A 23639-nucleotide genomic window follows, 5' to 3' on the forward strand; every position below is an offset into this window, starting at 1 on the left:
GTCCTTGTGCAAGATCAGAGGGTTCGTAAATCTCTGGAGGATTCAAGAAATGTGGAGTCATCAACCCAGATGTCCCCATTCTATGTGTAGGCATCTGTTCTTTCCCAGTCAGCATCCTGCACTTGGCATGGCAGAACTGCCTTGGTTGGGAGTTCTCCTTCTATGAATCTCAGCTACTTTTGCCACTAATTCTTAGGTCTAGTTCTCAGCTCTCTCTTTCCTCCAGCTTCTGGAGATGAGAGTCACTTTATATGCAGTCAGTAATGCCCTCCAGCTTCCACATTTAGTGTTTAATTGTCAGTAAGTTATTCTCAAGCTTAGCAATAGTCACATAATTCTATTATCCTTACAGTTGCTATTTACTCCCTATTTCTCAAATGCCATATTGTACCAGCTAATGAAGTCCTTGTCCACAGTATAACATCAGAGTTCCTAATGAGTGAAAGTTTTAGCAATTATACTAAGATTTTCTGCCAGGAACTCTCTGTGCTCTACCTGCCACCAGTAGGGTCTCATTGCCAGCTGGGTGGCATCTGGTCCAGCTTCAAAATTCTATTTTAGTCTCTCCTTCATTGGACCATTCCTGGCATCAACCATCATGATTTATGGTTGATGGGACACTCTGAGACTGAAATTAGCATGAGTATGCTCGTTAGGTAGTGTGATTGGGATCAACACCTTGGAAGGTGAAAGGTGTTGACGGAGAAAGAAGTTGAGTTGAGGGTCAGCCTTTGACCTGACTGGAGTTACACGCGTGGGGATCTCTATAACCGAGATGTCACTGGGAAGTGTCTAGAGCTGGGGTGGAACATCTCGGCCTTTATCTCTCATGTTGATACAACATTGAATGCAGGCTGCCAGTGAAAGTGTGAACTTGGAATTCTGAATCCCAAAGAAATTTGTATGTGAGCACCAGCATCTGGCATCACACCCAGAAGCTGAGAAAATAAGTCCCTAATTCCCAAAGGGAGATCTCGGTGGAACGTAACAGCTTACATCATAACAGTCTCTCACTATTTCAACAGCATCTAATACTAAAAATAAAGAAGCATCTTTTGTATGGTAGACGTGGACCTTAGCTATGAATACCATTATAACATTTTAATTTTGTATTTTCCAAAACATCAAGCAACTAATGTACCAAAAATTCACCATAAGCTTGTCTTTTTTTCTTAAGATAACGTCACTGATTTGGGAAGAGTTTATATAGCAATATGGAGGCACAGTGTGGTGATTATCCTGTAGCATTCCCCAAGATTCCTCTTTAATGGAGAAGAATGCTAGCAATTCCATCGTGACAATTTACATGCCATGGTGTGAGACAAGTAGTCTGCAAAGAATGGGTTGCACCAATCAGCAGTAAAGATGACATCAGTCAGCAGTAAAGACGACACTTGCAAAAGCAATGGTGTAAGTCAATGGGAAAAGAGAATTCTATTAACCTAAACTGCATTCAGCCGTTCAAATTTAACACTGAAAAAAGGGGAACCCACTTTATAGTTCCTAAAAAAAAATCATGAGCATTAAAATAAACAAATTGTCTAAAGCAGTGCTTGTTAGATATTTAGCAAAACAAAAGCTAGAATGCAGCATTTGATTTGGCATTCCAGGTTGCACTGTTTTTCTTCTTTGCTTTCAGGCTGGTTACACGGTAAGTATATGCAATGAAGATATTCAGCAAAAAAATTCCAAACTATCACCAACACTGCCGTCATCCCTTGAGTGGTGATGGAAGGTATAGTTAGCACTCCAGCTCACAGCAGTGACATTAACCCTTACATACAGTCGTCCCAATCCAAAGCCAGCAAAAGGAAACTTGCTCTTAGGAACTACAGTGACAAGCAATATCTGACTTATTTTGAAAATGACCTTCTATGATTACAAACTTTGGAGAAGAAAAGTTAACCTTGTATATATTCTCATAACTGAAGAATGCCTCAAACACCAGAACTTCATTATCTGCCTTTGATTTCAAACCTTCTATCCAAAGCCTGGAAGTTGATAATACACTTCCTTTTTCAAACATTTGTTGAGGGCTGTCATTGCAACTTTAATATCCAACATTTTGTTTCAAGATTTTGTCTTTAAATATCTTTCAAGCAAACTTCAGAGATTTTCAGTTCCAAGGAACATGCAAGAAAAGGGACCCATACTTTGGGCTCTGTTATTTACTGAAAGTACAAGTGTTCAGAGTGGCTACCAATCCTGTAAGAAACAATGGGCAAGACAATGCTGTCTTGTATTTTATGTGCATCAACTAGAATTCCCTTCCCTTCAATGGTTCTGACCCTAGAACTTCCACCTGGTCTCCGCCTGATACCAAACAGCACTTAGGGCATGTGTGCTGTGTGCACCCGCTGTCATACACACAAAAGTAGTCCTACGTTAAGACTAAGAGCACGGGATTTTTTTTTTTGCAGTGTGTGGGCCTCTCACTGTTGTGGCCTCTCCCATTGCGGAGCACAGGCTCCAGACGCACAGGCTCAGTGGCCATGGCTCACAAGCCCAGCCCCTCCGCGGCATGTGGGATCTTCCCAGACCGGGCACGAACCCGTGTCTCCTGCATCGGCAGGCAGACTCCCAACCACTGCGCCACCAGGGAAGCCCTAAGAGGACGGGATTTTAAGAACCTAAATTCAGGTTTCAAACATCAATTCGTCACTTTTCCCTTCTTGTATATTTCTTCATCCCTAACAGGGAGACAAGAACAGTTCCTTCTGGCAGGATTTTTATATGGATCAAATGGTTCATTATTTATTAAGTGCTAACAACAGCAAGGGTTAGCAACTACTATCACTGAGTGTAATTTCCAGCGTCTTAAGTTTAGAGAAACATATTAAATCTTAATTTATTAATTCTCACACGCATGCATAGGATTCTAAATAACATCTTGGTGAATTAAGGGACAAGTTAAGCACTTTAAGATTTGAATAATGTTCTCTGCTACGTAAAGTTGGACCCAGACCTGTTATTCCACTTTTATAAATGAGGAAACTGTAGACTTGCTCTCAGTTATTTTCCACTGGCTTAACCTAACTCTGGAAAACAATTAGAAAATAAATGAAATAATTAATTAGTAATAAAACCAAGGGACCCTGAGACAACAGTGTTTGATGGAAGATGTGCAAGTCTTTGGAAGCATATTACTGCCTCCTGTCCATTGGTAATATCCAGAATGTTCAGTTTGAGCCATTTTCAGGAGTGATAATGACTAATCCGAAACTACACACAGTTACGTACAGGAGAAAATTGAGAGATAAAAGCCCCATTTCATTCGTAGTCTGTCTGAGGAAGTGAAAGACCTGTCCTTCCTCTACAGTAAGCCTCTCAGCCCTTCAGCCCTGAGTTACTGCCGAGGTTAAAGTTATAGGGAGAAATACACTGGCCAAATCTAGGATCCTCTTAAGGCTTGTCAACAATGGGATTTGCTGCCTCAGAAGTTATTGCCCTGTCACTGCAGAAACACAGACAAGAGACTGTTTGAGAGAAGTTTGCATGTTTGAGAGCAGTTTTCTGTATTGGGTTCAACTTGATACCTGCCGCGGGTCCACGTGAATGATAAGGTTCTGTGATTTTAAATCTCCTCAAGGTCATGCAGTGATTAAAGACAGGCTATACTTGTGAAATACATAACTAGAAAAAACAGCTTTGTAATAAAGGAAACATGACTTTTGAAGCTTCCTCAGAGGGGAATTTTTCACAGTGCACCTCCTGATGTAAGACAAAAGCGAACAAATGTCAGTAGGGATGAAGGGAATCCAGTGGGTCCAAGGCAATGATGTGGGTACTGAAGACACGCAGGGTGAGAAGGCTGTGCTGGGGTACGCTGCATAATTAGGACTCCTCTCCTCATTCCTGGAAAGACATGCTGGCAGGGAAGGATGTGGCTGGAAGCAGGATGGGGCTGCTTGATAAATGCAAGGTTCTCTGCAGATAGAAAAGGCCAACAACCCCAATTCAGATCCATTACAGTCCGTTATACATACTATATATATATTCATATTATAAATATATATATTTTATACATATATATAATATATGTGTCAAGGAAACCATATAACAAAATGCTTGAAGGGAAAAAAGCTCCTGTGTGGTTTCTGAAGTTACTATTGAATAATATCAGTTAATATGAACTCAAGAAATCCCTGTGACTCCCATTAGCTAAAAATAGATGCAATGACAATATAGTTAGAGTAATAATAATAACTTAAATTTACTGAGCACTTACTTTCAGGGAAGCAGGTGTTAGGTAAGTGCTTTAAAGACATGAAATCGCCTCCCAATAACTCAGTGGACTGGGTGCTGTTATTATTCTCATTTGCAGATTAGGTGGGAATGCAGGTAAGGGACATTTACAAAGTTCGTGAGTGGAGGAGGGAAGAGTGAAGCCGTGTTGGTCTGATCTGAAATCCATGCTCTGGGCATGTTTCAGAACCACTTCTCAGCTAATAGTGTTCAATAAAACGTTAAGTCATATGGAAGCTGATTCATTTTTTAAAATGCAATTTTCTATGTTCTATACCAACTCTATACCAATATAATTCCCTTATATTCACTTTTATATAACTTCTGTCCATTTTTAAGCATCAAATCGATTCCCATCTGTTTCATGAATTTCCCAGTCACTCATTCCAAGAATGGATTTTTCTTCTTTCAACTTCAATGACAAACTGTGAGGTTAGATTTTCTTCTGTTAAATATGACCTGTTTCTCCAAAGACAATTTGTGCTTTTTGTGTGTGATAATACTGTCTTAAATAGTGGTACATTCGATTGTCTGCATCACTAAATATGATAAAACCCTCTATTTTGAAGAAAAAGAAATCCATAATGGTAATGCAGGGTTTTGGAAAACATTTGAGGACCACCAGACTAAAGAGACCCCCCAGAAAACCTGATTCCTAGTAGATAAGGCTGCATGCCATATCCTCTTCTGGAGATTCTCAGTTAACATCACATTACAGTACAGAAATGTTCTGTACATGGAACCAAGTTAAATGTATTTAAACCAAAATTTCCAGAACACATGTAACCAGGAAGTCATTTACAAAAATCTATCCATTATTACCATTCTTCAGTGAATCCTCTTTGGATCCTCACCAATAGTATATACGCTCTTAAGGCTAAAGCAAATGATCTCAGGAGGTGGAATATCAAGGTAGTCACTCTTCCCCTTTTAAATTTCACAAGACCCGTCACATATTTTGGCTGATAATAAAAAGGGACCCACTTTTGTTGAGCTTCTGAAGACCTTCACACAATTTTTGGAACCCAATGATTACTGATTTTTCTATTAATTTAAGAAAAGTAAATGGAATTATTTCTTTTAATCTTAGTATTTTTGCTATCTCTTCTCATTTTATCCTTTTACCCCTGTTAAAATGCAATTTCAAAAATGTATCTTCTTCTTTTTGCTCTAGTCTTACTGTGATTTGAAACTTAGGAAATTTCAACATTTATGTTTATTTTACAAGGCATTTCCAGTGTCATGATATATTATTTTTAGTTCTTGATTTCTTCTTATGTCCTTCAAAGATATATGTGTGTGTGTGTGTGTGTGTGTGTGTACACACTACTATTTAGAGTAAAGGACAGAGGATCCAAGTTGAAGGAACTCCCACTGGCAAATTTTGTGACAATTTGAGCATAAAAAATTACAGGGTTGAGGTATCCTCGGGCCATAAAAAGTAACATCCACTCAGTTCATCCCATGTGCAATTGTCCAAAAATGCATTATCTTTGCTCTTAAATAATGCACAAGGTTGTGTCAGAAAAAAATAGCAGGAGGACAGTGATGACTTATGGTGCTACTTTCCACTTGTTTGTTTTCCACCCACCGCGGGTCCCCAGAGGATGCACACACTCCGGCTGATTTGCCTTCTCCCACCAAAGGGCTGCCCATCTATCCAACTGTTATTCAGTGAAAACTAAATACAAGTATTTTTGGCCAAATTTTAGAGAACAGTGGTTATGGATAGGTATTGTTTTATTTACATCATCTCTTTTAAATAACTTTAATTTTCACAACATCATAAAATAAACTTCTGCCTACAAGCATGGCCACAGAGATGTGATGGTCTTGCAGCAGCGGTGGGCGGGTCTCAGTGTTGTAAGGTGCAGTCACCAGCCTTGTGAGTGTCAGGACACACACAGGCTCCAGCTCTAGTCGGTGCCAATTCCACGTGCCTAGGACCACAACAGCTTCAGGGGGGGCTGCACACTTCCTCTCCTCTATGTGATCTTCCCAGATATCATGTAGGCACTTAATTCTGTGTGTTAAACCCCTTCCCCTCAAAACGTATAGAGTGGGTTGTGCGTTCTGCACTAACACTTCACCTATATTGGCAGCTAACAGCTCTTTTTTTTGTCTTGCAGTAGTTTAAGGGGAGATGACAAAACCTTGGAACTATATTCAGAGATGACCTTGGAAATGTATTCAGTCTCTGGAAGTGTTCATGGTTTTTTTGTTTAAAAAAAAAACAAATACTTTCAGACAGAAAGTGAGTTTTCCAGGACTTTGCTTTCTTAAAGGTCCTGGTGTCTCATTTGTATTAGCATGCCTAATACAGACCGTGCCTATGACTGTTGCTGTGGGCCTCAGGAGATGTGCTGGCCTGATCCTCATACCCCAACCCAGCGCAAGCAGAGAGGGACATGTGACCATAACTGAACATTTCGGAGAATAAACATATAAAACAGCCACAGACATTTTCTGTTGGGACAACACTAAGAGCAGGTACATTGCCCTCCCTTGGAAATGAATGATCACAGAGAATACCTTCTGGGATTGCGAAAATTCATTTCAGAGTAAGGTAAAGAGAACATCCTCTTCACAACCAAGGGAAACACAACCGTCTGAAATTAATTTTGACACAAGCCAGGAGGAAAAAAAAATGTATGGTTTTTTCAACAGGGAAAAATATGCCTTCTTTGGAAAAGGAAGAGAATGTATTGAGGAGAAGAAAAATAAATCTGAGACAGGATCACATACTTCAGGATTCAGAGAAAGGAGGAAGAAAAGAGCATTTGCAAATAAACACATTTTCATGATCAGTAAAAAAGCCGATATTGCAAATAGAATCAATGACTTGAAGGACAACAGAAGCCTCTTTTGACTGTAAAATTAAAGGATAAAAAAGAGAAAATTTTGAGAGAGTAGAAATTAAAATGGAAGACAGAGATGATATATTTTAATTAAAAACACATGCCAAAGGAGTATACCCTGTAAATTTGAAACTGTAATTATCTAAGGTATAAAATAAAATTTTCACAGTAGAAAATTAAATCTGAATATCTTACTAGTTCTCAAAAACTGTAAGTGTAATAGAAAAACCTCTGAAAATGCTCAAAATGGGGGTGGGTTGGGGATGGGAATAAAATCATGAAAGAGTACACAAATGTGTCCAAAATTTTGAGAAAGTCTAAAAGTCTTTAAAAGAAAACTTAAATATCAAGAGAATACTTTTATAAACATAGAGCTTGAGAAGTTTGACAATTATTAAGAAATGAAAGTTATCAAAATAAGCTTCAAAAATTTTAAAGCTAAAACAAAGGAAATAGTAAATGATAATTTGGCTTACCAGATAATAAATCTACTATATATCTGCTATAATTTAAATATTAGAATGAATACATATGAATGGGGCAAAATGAGCTAAGCAACATTACGGATCAAAAGCACAATTTTTATATGACAAAATCACCTTGGTTTTAGGATAGAAATCATGCAGGAAACTAAAACTTAGTACCTTTCTTAATATTATGAAACAAATATTTTGAAATAGTTTGAAGATTCTGATGTATAAAACTATTCAAGAAATACAAGAAAATACTTTCACAATCTTTTAATTCCCTGTTGGAAAATTCTTCCTAATCAAGAAATGAAAGCTAAAACTCAGGAAAATAATTGATGGGCATGCTAAATTAAAATATTAAGGCATCATAACAAGTTTAAAATAGCTAAACACAAGGATTGTCTTATGTAGGCAATTAAACATATATAATCACTTAAATGCTATCTCTATTTACATACAATAAGCTTCTACTAAGAACTAATATGGAAACTACTTGACAACAGGAAAGTGTGGACACTGACCTATGAGACAAGTCCTGGCTTCAGCTCTAGCGTAAGCTTTGGTGGGGTGCTTCTGGGCTGTTTCAGTTCATAGAGATGGGGGTCCCATGGGAGGGACTGCCAAAGCAGCAGGTACACCTATAAGCTTGGGCAGAGACTTTTTACCAGAAGTACATTGTAAGAACAGGCCCAATTCAAGTGGGTAAAGGCTGAATGCCAAACCAGCACCAAAATAAATAGAAACAAGTGAATAAAGCTATAGGCCTATTAGCCTGAATAAACCAATGAAAATACTTAACTTTATCTTAATAAAATAATTGAAAATTAATCCAGAAATGAATTACTAAATGTTAGCCTATCAGTCTTACAAATGAAAGAATATGTAATGAGATGTACATGGCTGTCTTATACTGTAATGGAGAATCCATTGGTTCTTTTTAAGGTAATTTGAAAAGACTTAAACACACACACACACATACACACACACACACACACACACACACACATCATTCATGTTTAAGTATCTATTGATTCAGCAATCCAACCTCTAAAAATCTATTCACAAGTAGATAATATTATATTGCAAGGGTATCCGGTGTAGAATTATTGTAGAACAAACATTCAGAAGCCATCTAATTGTCTATCCACATAACAATAATTAAATTTGCAGTGCATCCACCCAAATTTATATAATATATAATTGACATAATCCAACATAGTAGAATATGTATGGACTACAAAGATGTTCATGTAACACCCAAGTTAACAAAAACATATATGTATATTACACAAATGCATAAATATGACTTTATAAGCAAAGGGAAATAAAAGGCAATTGTGTAAAATTGATGTAAAAGAGGTGAAATATGTTTAAACTCAAGAAGCTAGAAATAAACACATTGAACCTAATAAAAATAAAGTATATTAATAACAAAGTTAAAAAAAGACATAACCAAAATAGAAAACAAAACTTCTGTTGATAATATTAACTTACAAAACTAAATAAAAGGCAAGTGCCTGGGAAGTGTGACCAAAAGGGAATAAAAAAATAAAGAGAGAGGGACAGAGCTATAGAAAATTTTCTGAGCAAGATACAAAATGCAATGATCATAGATAAAGTTCAAATTTATACAATTATCTTTTAATGTTTATGAAAAATTGCTCACAAAATGAAATGATAAGAGGGCTTCCCTGGTGGTGCAGTGGTTGAGAGTCTGCCTGCTGCTGCAGGGGACACGGGTTCGTGCCCCTGTCCGGGAAGATCCTACATGCCGCGGAACGGCTAGGACCCTGAGCCATGGCCGCTGAGCCTGCGCGTCCGGAGCCTGTGCTCCACAAAGGGAGAGGCCACAACAGTGGGAGGCCCATGTACCACAAAAAAAAAAAAAAAAAAAAGAAATTATAAGAGCATATCAGCGATAAATTATTTACAACATATTTAAGATTGGTAATTTCTATTATTGGCAATGTAGGGAAGAAAGATATTTCATTCATGGCTAGTGAGACTGAATATTAGTTGAAATTTTCTGGAGAAATTTGACTTTGTCTGAGTTTAAAATATGCACATTGTTTGATTCTATAATTCTTTCCCTATGAATCTATACTATAGAAATACTCACATATATGTACTTGTTGAATAACACTCTATATAGCATCTTTTGTAATAGAGAATGACTAACTACGGATTACCTGGCAGTGATTAGAAAGATGAATCAAATCCATAACCATGTGACAGGAAGACAAAACTGCTCTCTTCCTTCTACAATAAGTCAACCTTACTTAGCCTCTCTCTAACTTTCCATAACGGAAGACAAGATGCTAAATATTGATTGGGTTCTTCATTTTATATTGCTGCTCTAACAAATTACCACAAATTTTACAACTCAAAACAACAAATATTATTTCACAGTCCTATAGATCAAAAGTCCTAGTTCCCTGGACTGGTTTTGTACTTCAGGTTTCAACTGAATTTGCCATTGAAATCAAGTTGTTGGTCATCGATCATGGAGAGCCTCTGGGAAGAGCCTGCTTCCGGGTTCTTACGGATTGTTTGCAGCGTTTTGATCCTTGCAGTTGAAGAATTGAGGTAGCCATTTCCTTGCTGGCCACTAGCTCATGGCCACCCTCCATCCATGGAGGCCTCCCCAGGGTCCTGCACCCTCCACACTGCAGAGCTAGCAAGGGCACATCAAATCCTTCTCTCTGATGGGGAATCTCTCTGATGCCCTCCCTGTTGCATTTCTCTGCCTTCCTATCCTGCCTATAAGGGTTCATCTGATTTCATCGGGCCCACAGAGATAATCCCCATTTTAAGGGCACCTGACAAGTAACCTCAAATATATCCGCAATGCCCCTCTACAGCAGTAGCTAGATAAATGTTGGATTCAATAACCAGGGGACAGAAGTTTTGGAAGAAGGGAAAATCTTCAGGAGTCTTTATCTCCCAACTGGTAAACAGGCCAGGAACTTTCTGGCCCCCTGGAATAAGTAGTTATTATTCCCTACATTTGTCCTTTTTTCATTGTGTGCATAATGTAACTTCGCTTTTATCACTCCCTTTCTTCTAAGCACCTTCATAAGTGGGCTCAGGATTTTCCCTTGGAAGACCTACCAGCCAACAGGATTGATCTAATACTTCCATCCTAACTCAGAGTTGCCTGAAGTGTGTGCATTGCTACACCTACAGGAAACAAGGGTCACCGTTTTTACCTAAGGACTGGTCAGAAACACCACTAGTTCGCATTTAAATGAAGATATTAATGCTACTTTTGTAATACATTTGTGAAGAATTTAGCTGATGCCTGATGTAAAATGAATGCTCCATGAATATTATTTTTGTAGTAATTGTTATTGTAACAATAATAATTATTTGGGGAAGACTCAAAATGTTAGAGCAGCTAGTAGAAGTTTTGGAGTGCAACTGTATTTAGAAAAATATTTATTTTGAGATCAAGAATGGATTTTCTAAGATCTCAAATGTGGCAATTTTGTCTATGGTCTTGATGGCTTTTCAAGCTGGAGGATGTTTCCTCAGAGACTGTAAATGGCTGGGTGATTCCATTCTCCTCTCTCTATCCTTAAGGATCTATAAGGTGAGTAGATACTTGTCAGGATCATAAGGCTTTTTCTGAACTATGAGTGTCAAACTTTTAGCACTCTGTCATTATTGTTGGGTTTTATTATATGACACTGAGTTAGCCACCCTGATTCTGATTTCTGTTTTTTTTTTTTAATTTACATTTTCTCATTCTGTTTTAAATTGGGGTTGAAATAGTAGTGGTACATGAAATGTTGAAAAAAGAAAGTAGGTGGCAACAATGATTTTCATATGGTCATTTCATACTGATTATTACCAAGTTAATAGTTGGTAATGAAACAGCTGAGGAAGGTCATGGTTTTGACAAGCAACAAACAGCAGAGAATGACTCTCAGCACTTACTGGAAAAAGCCAGTGTCAGTGCAGAATTAAAAGAACCATATTTTGAGGCCAACATACTTCTTATTGGGCTTCAAATATAGCAACAGAGCAATTCTGGGCAAAGAATGCCTTGGTTTATGCAAAATTTGAATGGAAAAATTAATTTTAGGATTGAAGATTTATATTAATAGATTCAATGTTGCTGGATTGTAGAAATTTGATGAGGCCTAGTGACATCTTGTCCCCAAGACCCAGGTAGATTTCATCATTTCTCTCCTGCTTTCCCAGGCCACCCCTACCCAGTTTCTGCTGTATCTCCCACAAACAGCAATGGGCATGGGACTGAGGCAGTGTTATGGAAATCTGCTCCATTGGCTCTCGGAGACTTTGGGAAAGGTAAGCTAATGGGATCCTTGTATGACAGAAGCACCCACACCTGTGTTACCCTTTTCATGGTAGAGTTGTTGCAGGAACTGGTTGTCCAGCCAGGGCCCAAATTTCCTAGTCCACCTTCCATTGATGTGGCACTCTGAGTAATTGTCAAAATGAAACATGAGTGATATTATGTGAGTTTGCTCCTGGGATGATCCTTCATGGTTTCCCACCCATTGCCTGCAAGTTTGGGACTGCAAGCCTTCTGGGGGTTGGGGGAAATCTTGAAACCCATCTGGGAAAAAGCTGCCTACTGATCAGGAATATTATTAACTCGTGATCCCATGAGAGAAGTTTTATTGTGTTAAGTCAATGACAATTTTGGTTTAACCTCACAAATATCCAGGAGTTAAAACTACGTGGATAATTAAACTACGGAGGTGGAAATGGAGCTATGAACACTCCTATTGAAGAAAGTATAGTTTTTCTATGTTAGGAATTATACAGTGTATAATTTCATATGTCTTAAAGTTCCAGCCCAATTGTCTTAATTAGAACACCACTGAGTCAAGATAGGAAACAACTAGCACGATAATAAATACACACACTGAAACTTTCTGAGTAACAGCTAATTATTTTAAAAATTACAAGTTTGTTTTTGAGCTATGTATCAGCAGAAAAAAATATTTAAGCAGAAGACTGATTTTTAAAAAAAAAATAAAAGCGGTTTTCAGCAGACTTGTAAAACGACTATGCAAATAAACATAAACTAATGTGCTATAAATAACACACCTTCTCTAGGCTTACTCAGCCAAAATAAATAAATAGAATATAACTATTGATATAATTACTTAATTTTAACTTTCACGCCACAAAAACTTCAGTGCTCTGCAAAATGCCGGGTGTCACCAAAGGTAAACTTCTGCTAAGACACAGACTGACCTCTCAGGTTTTCTTAGTCCACTTCACCTCATCCAGGACTTGGTGCTTGCAGGTTGCAAAGCTCACACAGAGATATTGGCATATTTTGCTGATAACTCTGCCAAGGTTTTCATTGACTACTGCCCTGAAAGGGTTAAGTGCTGAAGTTTCAATGTGTTTTTATCTTCTCTGTGGTCCTCCCATGAATGGTGCCCAGCTGTACAAAAACATAAAGAATGTCTTCCTTCCCAGCTCTCAAAAGTCAGCCAGCAATAATTGCCCATGGACATTCTTCTCTTGGTGTTTGTCTGCTTTTTGTACATACAAGAGTCCATAAAGAGAGGCCAGCTATGCAGCATTTGAAACAGCCCATGCTATTTACTCTCAACATCGAGCTATCCTCTTACAACTTAATGAAATCATCTCCATATTATCTTCCAATAAAATAAACAAACACAAAATCACACTAGCCTCATCTAGTAGATCACACCAGACCCATCAATATATTTGACAAGATTTAAGGGTGAAATCCAAGATTTTGTTGTATCAGTAGCACTTCAAGATGAAATAGCATTGTACTTGTATTTACAGATTTTTAATTCCTCAAATATTTTCACATATGCTTAATTTAGTGTGGACCATAATGTTGGTATTATAGGAATGGCTAGAAGATCAGATTAAGAAGCATGCCCTTTGTAGCATATTAATTCTGTGTCTGGTAGAAATATCAGCAATTTGCTAAATTTGCACAATAAGTGATTGGATGAATGAATGAGGTTAGTGGGATAGGTTTGGAAGAGGCATCTCAGTGAAAAGAGCGTTAGATTTAAATTCAGTAGGAATCAGTCAAAAGTTTTAATGATATCGTTGCATAGTACCAAAATTTCTGGAGCCTTGGAAGGGAGCAAAGCCATAGCAAGTTTTCCAGAACAATGTGAGAAGGTGATTAAGGAAGATGGCTACCTGCAGGACTAGGTTTTTAAGATCAATGAATCTTGTTTATTTTGGAAGCAAAATTAAACTTCTAAAATTCTAGTTTACTCTATACGTATGGGTGCATTTATATACATAATGCCTTTAATTGTTTCCACCAAACCTCCAATACCTTGTTCCTACCAAACACAGATTATTTTTTTCTTTACCATACTACTTTTTAGAAATATAATTACCCACATCTGGGGAGGCATTCCTGTAGTTCTGACAACAGAAAAATGATAAAATTGGCTACTGTGCAGTTTAAACAGTAGGTAAAAGTATTTTTTTTTTACCAAAATGATTTAATCAGTAAAGAAGATAGAAGACCTACCAAGAGGTGGCTGAAAGTGAGGTGAACAAATTATCTAAAACAACCACCACAAAGTTTAAACATAGTGGAAGTTTTGGATTTATAGAGTGTTGCTTAATTTCTAGTTTTGTATAGTTGAGTCCCAGAGACATGTAAAGGAGGAGTTCTTTTTTTTTTTAAACTTTACTGGAGTATAGTTGATTTACAATGTTGTGTTAGTTTCTGCTGTACAGCAAAGTGAATCAGTTGTACATAAACATATATCAACTCTTTTTTTAGCTTGTTTCCCCACATAGGTCATTACAGAGTATTGAGTAGAGTTCCCTGTGCCATACAGTAGGTACTTATTCTGTGTGGTAATATTTTGTTGTTGCTGTCTTAGACTTCAGTCTCAATTACACAAGAAGATATAAAGCATGTTAAGAATGAGCACACAAATACTCCCCTAAAGAATTTTCAGAAGAAAAACAGTATTGCTAACTCTAGCAAATGTGATGACTTCTGATTCAAGGAAAAAAGTGCAAAAAAAAGTTTATAACTCAATTTTATAGTCCCAGATTAGAGCAGCTGCTCTTGTTTTAAATGAGGAATAAGTCCATATGTTTTACCTCAGTTAGTTCTCTTAGTGCTACTATGAAAAACACAGGTAATTCCTAATTAGTCAATATTTATAGTATGAGGCAATTGTTGCCTGAATCATAGACATTGTTTTATAAATATCAACTACATATATTTCAGGACAGGCTAATTAGCTGGCTAGCATTAGGCTACTCCATCTACCTGGCAGTAGGCACCATAGCTATCTGCATATAGCTTAGGAGACATGACATGCTTCAGTAGATATGCATCAAAAGTCCTGGTTTATTTAATTGAGAATACCATCACTTCTTTAAAGACCTCTGGTGTAGTGGTACTACTTGTAAGAGTTTTAAAATCTTGTAAGAGAATCCAAAGTTTGTATTATAAGTGTTGCTTTTATATTTCCAAAATTTCAAGTCAATTTATTGACACAAGAATAAGAATAGTCCACTTTCTTTTGGACTCCTTGTTAAAATAAACCTTAGTCAACAAACACATATATTACATATTTGAAAAAGCTTCTAGGATGTGTGCTTATTTGATAGAAAAATAAAGGAAATATTACCTAACTTGGTTTAAATTACATTAAAATAGTTAAGTTAAATAACCATTCATTGGTTGGTTATTTTATTACTTTATTTTTATTATTTATTGGCTTACCTAATATTTATTAAGTGGAATTCAGCTATTGGCAGAGACAGATCAGATATTTCAAAACAATCTTCTCTTTGAGAAAGAAAAGCTGTGTTTTTCTACATCAAAAATGAAACAAAATGAAAAGGAAAACCTTCTGTCTGAAGGCAATGAGGACTTCTTAAGGTAATGTGAATTTTCAGAAGTATGATCTAGGAGAGGAGGGGAGATAAGACAGGAGAGGCTAGAATTTGACCTTGCTTCTTTCCTTGAGGGGAAAGTAGCAGCTGAGAGGCTAACAAGCCAAGAAGAGTTTCTAAATCTCGGGGGCCTTGTGAGAGGAAAAGAAAAAATTGAATTCAGGACCTACCAAGCAGGAGGGGCCATGACATATATTAAGGGACGAACAGTGTCCTTCAAGTAAGAGTGACCAGTAAGTGACAAGTGCTGACAAGCTCTGAGATGCAGCTTCAGAACATTATAATCTTCATAGACCGAGGGCTGACCCTGCCCTAACTGCCTAGAAGCATACATAAACACCCATAAAGTATCCCAGACCTCAGTATATGTCTAAAATTTCTACACTCTGCATCTGGAACTCAATTTACAGAAAGCATATGAGAAGACAAGATTTAGGTGAACACCAAGAGAAAACTGACACAGGAGTAGAACAAGGGATAGAGTAAATGAAATGCTCAGATCTGGGTATTAAAAATATGATGAGGAACATATTCATGAATTCAGAACACAATAGGATGAGTAGAAACAAACAATTAATAAAATGAAAATTATATAATTAAAACATGATAGTAGCCAAAATAGGTAATTATAACTTCCAGTTTCTGGTCCAATATGTAAAGTGTATGGAAGCCATGACTCCTGTCCTCACGATGATGACAAAAACAAAAAACCCTGATAACCAACAACTTTTCTTAAACCCATTAGATAATTGAAGTCAGATAGCGAACTTCTGCTCCAAAAACTGAAGAGAAAGAGAGATACTAAGGATCTCAGCTTTCTGGGAGCAGAAACCCAAGAGGAGAGTCCTATAACTAGAGCCAATACTAGAAGCCACAATACTTAACTGGATATGATGAAATCCTGGAAGCTCGGTGTGGATAAGGTTGAGATTTAAAAGCTCCAGGGAGGAGAGTGGGCTATCTCAAGTGAGGAGCCCACAGTTTTATGAGTTTTACTTCCAGGAGAATAAAATATCTCCTTGTGAAGAATGGAGAAAAATCCCTTTATGATGCCTGCAGGGATGTGTGGGGGGAATTGAAAATATTATAACATGTTTACTGTACGTGAAATGAGATAGTGTTATTTGAAAGGGGGCCTAGAGTATTTCAAAATGTATATTGTAAGTACTATGGCAATTATTACTTTTTAAAAATTGAAGTATAAATTATATGCCAGCAGACACAAACAAGCAATCATATAAAATGTTCAACTGAAACCAAAGAAAAAATAAAAGAAGAAGAACACTATTTTGGTGGGAGTGTAAATTGGTACAGCCACTATGGAGAACAGTATAGAGGTTCCTTAAAAGCTTAAAAATAGAGTCACCATATGATCCAGCAATCCCAGTCCTGGACATATATCCAGAAAATGCAAAAACTCTAATTTGAAAAAGATACACACACCCCAGTGTAAATAGAAGCACTATTTATTGATACAATAGCCAAGATATGGAAGCTACCTAAACATCCATCGACAGATGAATAGATAAAGATGTGGTACATATACACAATAGAATATTACTCAGCTTTGAAAAATAATGAAATAATGCCATTTCCAGCAACATGGATGGACCTAGAGATTATCGTATTAAGTGAAGTAAGACAGAGAAAAAATATCATATGATATTGCTTATATGTGGAATATAAAAAAAAATCAACTTAACTTATTTACAAAGCAGAAATAGACTCACAGACATATAAAACAAACTAATGTTTATCAAAGCAGAAAGGGGGGGAGGGATAAATTAGATGTTTGGCATTAAACTATACACACTACTATATATAAAATAAAAAACAAGGACCTACTCTGTAGCACAGAAAACTATACTCAATATCCTGTAATCACCTATAATGGAAGAGAATGTAAAAAGTTATATATCTATATCTATATCTATATCTATATATAGATAGATAGATATATAACTGAATCACTTTACTGTACACCTGAAACTAACACAACATGGTAAATCAACTATATTTCAATAAAATTTAAAGAAAAAAAGGATAAAAGAAAGAAAGAAAAGAAAGAAAGAAATAAATAGAAAAAGAAATGGCAAATTAAATAAATAATAAACAGTTACAATACTGGCAGGTTTTTAGTCTAACTATATCAACAGTCACTTTCAATGGGAATGGTCTAACTATAACACTTTAAAATGGATATTTTCAGATTGGTTTAAAAAATCAAGACCTAACTTATGCTGTCTATAAGAACTATATATTAAGTATAAAGACTTAGGTTAAAAAGATGTAGAGAATGGACATGTGGACATGGCGGGAGGGGGAAGAGGGGAGGTGGGAGGAACTGGGAGATTAGGATTGACATATATATACTACCATGTAAAAAACATATAGCTAGTGGGAAACTGCTGTATAGCACATGGAGCTCAGCTCAGTACTTTGTGGTGACCTAGATGGGTAGGATGGGGGTGGTGGTGGGAGGGAGGTCCAAGAGGGAGGGGATATATGTATACATATAGCTGATTCACTTCATTGTACAGCAGAAACTAAAACAACACTATAAAGTAACTATACCCCAATTAAAAAATAAAAAATAAAATGTAAAGGGATGGAGAAAGGTATACCATATTGACACTAATCAAAAGAAAACTGGAGTAGTGGTATTCATTCAGACATTCATTAGTGACTTCGGAAAAAGGAATATTACTGGGGTTAAAATGTGACACTACATGATGATCAATTATACAGTTAGTTCTGCAATGAGACATAACACTCCTAAACATGTGTGCTCCTAACAACAGAGTATGAAAATATATGTGGGTAAAATTGATAAAACTGGAAGAAAAAATAAATTCACTATTGAAGTTGGATACTTCAATGATCTTCTGTCAGTGACTGATAATTCAAGAAGGAAGAAAATTAGTAAGGGCATAGATGTGTTGAACTGTATTATCATTGAACTTGATTAATTGACATTTACAGTATTCAATATCCAAGAAAAGGGCTTCCCTGGTGGCGCAGTGGTTGAGAGTTTGCCTGCCGATGCAGGGGACACGTGTTCGTGTCCTGGTCCTGGAAGATCCCACATGCCGCGGAGCGGCTGGGCTCGTGAGCCATGGCTGCTGAGCCTGCGCGTCTGGAGCCTGTGCTCCACAACGGGAGAGGCCACAACAGTGAAAGGCCAGGGTACGGCAAAAAAAAAAAAATCCAAGAAAAGAGGAATACACATTTTTCTTAAATGCACATGGGCATTCACCAAGACAAATCATATTCTGGGCCATTAAATACATCTTACCAAATTTAACAGAATACAAATCTTACAAAGTGTAGTCTCAGGTTACAAGGGAATTTAATAATAATAATAATTAATAATAAGGCCTGATAACAGAAATATAGCCAGGTAATTCCCTAGTATTTAGAAGTTAAACAACACAATTTTGTGTGCTTACTTGTCATCCATGCACATTTTTTGGTGAAATATCTGTTCAAATAATTGCCTTTTTTCCTTCTATCATAGGGATTTAAATGTTATAAATTTCCTTCCAAGCACTGCTTTCACTGTATCTCACAAATTTTGATAAATTGTATTTTCATTTAGTCCAACTATTTTTTCAAGTTCTCTTGAGAGACTTCCTCTTTGATCCATGGGAAAGTGTCATTTAATTTAATGTAGTTCAGGTCATCTGTATCCTTACTGATTTTCTGTCTGCTTGATTGAGACGTTACTGACAGAAAGTTGTTGAAGTCTTCAACTGCAATAGGATCTTTGTAATTCCTCACCTATTAAATCGCAAACATTAAATAGAATAAACATTCCAAGTATTTTGTAGGATATGGATGAACTGAAACACTCATACACTGCTCATGGGAGTGTAAAATTTTTCAGTACAACCATTTTGGAAAACAATGTGACAGTGTCTCAAAAACTTAAGTATACACCTACTAAATGGTCCATTTCACCCTTAAGTATTTATCTGAGATTAAATAAAGCATATATCAATACAGGACTTTTGTATAGCCAAAATATTGAAACAACCCAAATGTTCATCACCAGGTAAATTGATAAACTATAGTACATTAATACAATGGAATTCTATAAAGCAATGAAAGGAAGAGACTACTGAGACAGAATAACATGAATATATATAAATAACTATGCCAAATGAGCTAAGCCAGAGAAAAAATAGTGCATATTTTCTGATTACTTTTATATAAAATTATAAAATGCACACTAATCTATCATGACAGACAGTGTAGGAGTAGGTGCCTGTGTAAGAAGATATAAGGGAAAGACGGATTACAAAAGAGCACATGAAAATTTTTGTGGGTGATGAGTATGTTCATTATCTTGGACGTGATGATATTTCACAGGTTTATACATACATCAAAATTTATCAAATTTTACACTTTAGATATGTGAACTTAATTAGTTGCCCAAATATACCATAATAAAGCTGATAAAAAATAAAAATAAGTATCTGCTTGCAGGGCTTCCTTTCCAGACAGAGGTACCCAGCTTTGTTTAGTTGTGGGCTCAGGGCAACTGCATCTCCTCCTGACCTCAGAACCCCACTTCCATCCGAATGGTCTCAGCATCTTCAAGCAGCAGTTACATTCTAGCTTTTTTGAGCTTTCTAATATCCCCAGAGGCAGCCTCTGGCTGACCTGAGTGGCCAGCTTTATTATGTTACTGCTCTGGTTACAAAGTTTTCAAGTTCCACCCCTAAATACACCCAGAAACAGTTCTCTTCAGTGTGCAATTTTCCATAGCAGAAATGTCTGCACTGTTATTATACCTGTTTTAATAGATAAGAGTGTAAAACAATTGAGTTTTACTGATTTGTATATAACAGAATATAGAGTCAAGGTTTAATGCAGGTGGTCTGATTTAAGGATGAGTAAATGACCCTAGCCACGTGTGTCTGGTGACAGACATGCCAAATCCAGGAAACATTTTTATGTGGCCACCTCCACACTCCTGCATCCCTTCAGTTGTGTGCTTCTCCAGTTTCATTATATCTTACTGAAATTACAGCAACCATAGACACATATTTATGGATTCTTTTAGACATATGATCCACTTTTGTGCTTAGTTTTCAAAGTCGTTCCATTGAAGCTACCATGTTGAAAGGTTCTTGTGCCTTCTGTATGTCTTCTTGAAATATTTTGTGCCACAATTTCCACAACCATGGTTTTATTTCTTTTCTAGTTGCTCTGTAGCAGTTATGGAATTGTATAGAGTCCCAGGATACAAAACAGAGAAAGGATAGGCTTTCTTTAAACAGAATAGTGGTCCAGAGCCACACCCTGTTTGCTTTATGTTCAAACCACCAAATGATTTTAAAATTCTCCCACAGCATCACCATGGAAACTCTGAGTTATTTGAAACACAGTTTTCAAACCAGCTTTCTCCAGTAATGCCCAGACGCAGTCACAGGTCAAATCTGGGAACTTAGCTTTCCCTCTATAATGTGGATTCTTCTAGTACATCCTGAAGTTTCCCTATTGAAGTCAGTCTGTAAAATGTCTATCTCTGTCACACCTTTAGGGATATTTCCAAAGACAAAAATGATTTTAGGTATAGATAATTTAAAAAGTCTTCACATTTTGATACTAATAGATTTTTATTTATTTCCTCTCTATTTTCATTCTCACTTTCTGTCATTTTAATCTGACACATTAAAATAGAATATACAATTTAGGCCAAGGAATATGATTGTGAAAATTTTGACTTTTCATTACTTGAGTTTATATTTGTCTGTTACTGTTGCCAATGCTGATTGTTTTTAGCACAAAATGATGATCTTTGATGGAGAAACATTGCAGTTCAGCTGACATATTGGCTTGTTAATGTTTATTAGCTATTTATTTATTTTTACCTTCCACTTTTATTGAGATATAATTGACATACAGCACTGTATAAGTTTAAGGCTTACAGCATAATGACTTGACATATATACACCATGAAATCATCACTACAATAACTGTAATAAACATCCATCATCTCGTATAGATATAAAATTAAAGAAATCAAAATTTTTTTCTTGTGGTGAGACATCTTAGGATTTACTTTCTTAACAATGCTCGTATTTAACATGCAGTGGTGTTTATTATATTTATCATGTCATACTCTACAACCATAGTATTGTTTTATCTTATACAGCAAGTATGAAATTTTTGGCTATTTTTACCCAACACTGCCTCTGGTAACCACAAATCTGATCTCTTTTTTATATGAGTTTGTTTGTTTGTTTACTTCTTTTTGAAGTATAATTGACCTAAAACACTATGTTAGTTCCTGGTGCACAACATAGTAATTGTATATTTCTATACGTTTGAAAATTGTCACCATGATAATTCTAGTTATCATCTGTTGCCATACAAAGTTATTGCAATATTATTGTCTATATTCCCCACACTGTACATTTTATACCCATGACTCATTTATTTTGTAATTGAACTTGGTACCTCTTAATCTCACTCACCTATTTCTCTCATCCTCCCCATCCCTCCCCTCAGGCAACCACCTATTTCTTCTCTGTGTTTATGACTCCATTCTGTTTTGATATTTTTGTGCATTTGTTTTGTTTCTTAGATTCCACATATAAGTGAAATTATAAAGTATTTGTCTTTCTCTGTATGACTTATCTTAAGATAATACACTGTAGGTACAACCATGTTGTCACAAATAAGAGTTCATTCATTCTTATGGCTGAGTAATATTAATTATATATAATTATATAATATTAATATATTATATATATATATATATATATAATATATATATATATATATATACCACTTCTTTGCTACCAGTTTATTTATTGATGGGCACTTAGGTTGCTTTATTAATTGGCTCTTGTAAATAATGCTGTAACAAACATAGGGATGCATATATCTTTTCTGGTTACTGTTTTTGTTTTCTTTGAATAAATACCCAGCAGTAGAATTGCTGGATCATATGGTCATTCTATTTTTAATTTTTTGAAGAACCTCCATACTGTTTTCCATAGTAGCTGGACCAACCTATATTTCCCACCGATAGTGCACAAACGTTCCCTTTTCTCCACATCTTCACCTATACTTGTTATTTGTTGTCTTTTAATAACAGCCATTCTGATGTGTGTGAGGTGATGTCTCATTGTGGTTTTGATTTGCATTTCCCTGATGATTAGCTATGTTTAGTGTCTTTTCATTTACCTGTTGGTCATCTGTATGTCTTCTATGGATAAATGTCTGTTCAGGTCTTTGACCATTTTTCAGTCTGGTTGTTTGTATTCCAATGTTGAGTTATATGATTTCTTTGTAAATTTTGGATATTAAGGCTTTATTATATATATTGTTTACAAATATCTTCTCCCATTCAATAGGTAGACGTTTTGTTGAGAGTTTCCTTTGTTGTGCAAAAGCTTTTTAGTTTGATGTAGTTCCCTTGTTTATTTTGTTTCCCTTGCTTGAGGAGAGATAATCCAAAATATATATATATATATTGCTAAGGCTAATTTCAAAGGGAGTACTACCTGTGTTTTTTTCCATAAATTTTATGGTTTCAAGTCTCACATTTAAGTGAGTTTAAATGTGAGACCATTTTAATGCATTTTGAGTTTATTTTTGTATGTGGTATGAGAAAGTAGTCCACTTTAATTCTTTTGAATGTAGCTGACCAGTTTTCCCAAAGCCATTGATTGAAGAGGTTGTCTTTTCTCCATTGTATATTCTTGCCTCCTTTGTCATAGATTAATTGACCATATAAATATTGTTCTTTTCTGGGCTCTGTAGTCTGTTCCATTGATCTATGTGCCTGTTTTTAGGACAGGATCATAGTGTTTTGATTATTGTACCTTTGTTGTGTAGTTTGAAGTCAGGGAGCATGATACATCCATTTTTGTTCTTTCTCAATATTATTTTACTATTTGAGGTCTATTGTCTTTTCATACAAATTTTAGAATTATTTGTTCTAGTTCTGTGAAAAATTGCATTGGTGTTTTTATAAAGATTATGTTAAATCTGTAGATTGCCTTGGGTACTATGACCATCTTAACAATATCAATTCTTCTAATCCATGATCACTATATATCTTTCCATTTGGTAGTTCTGTCTTCAGTTTCTTTCATCATTGCCTTAAAGCTTTCCATGTACAGGTATTTTACCCACCTAG

The sequence above is a fragment of the Delphinapterus leucas genome, chromosome 9 (genome assembly GCF_059928025.1).
Source record: "Delphinapterus leucas isolate spDelLeu-1000000601 "Yukka" chromosome 9, BTC_Dleu_Yukka2, whole genome shotgun sequence".
NCBI classification, from domain to species: Eukaryota; Metazoa; Chordata; class Mammalia; order Artiodactyla; family Monodontidae; genus Delphinapterus; species Delphinapterus leucas.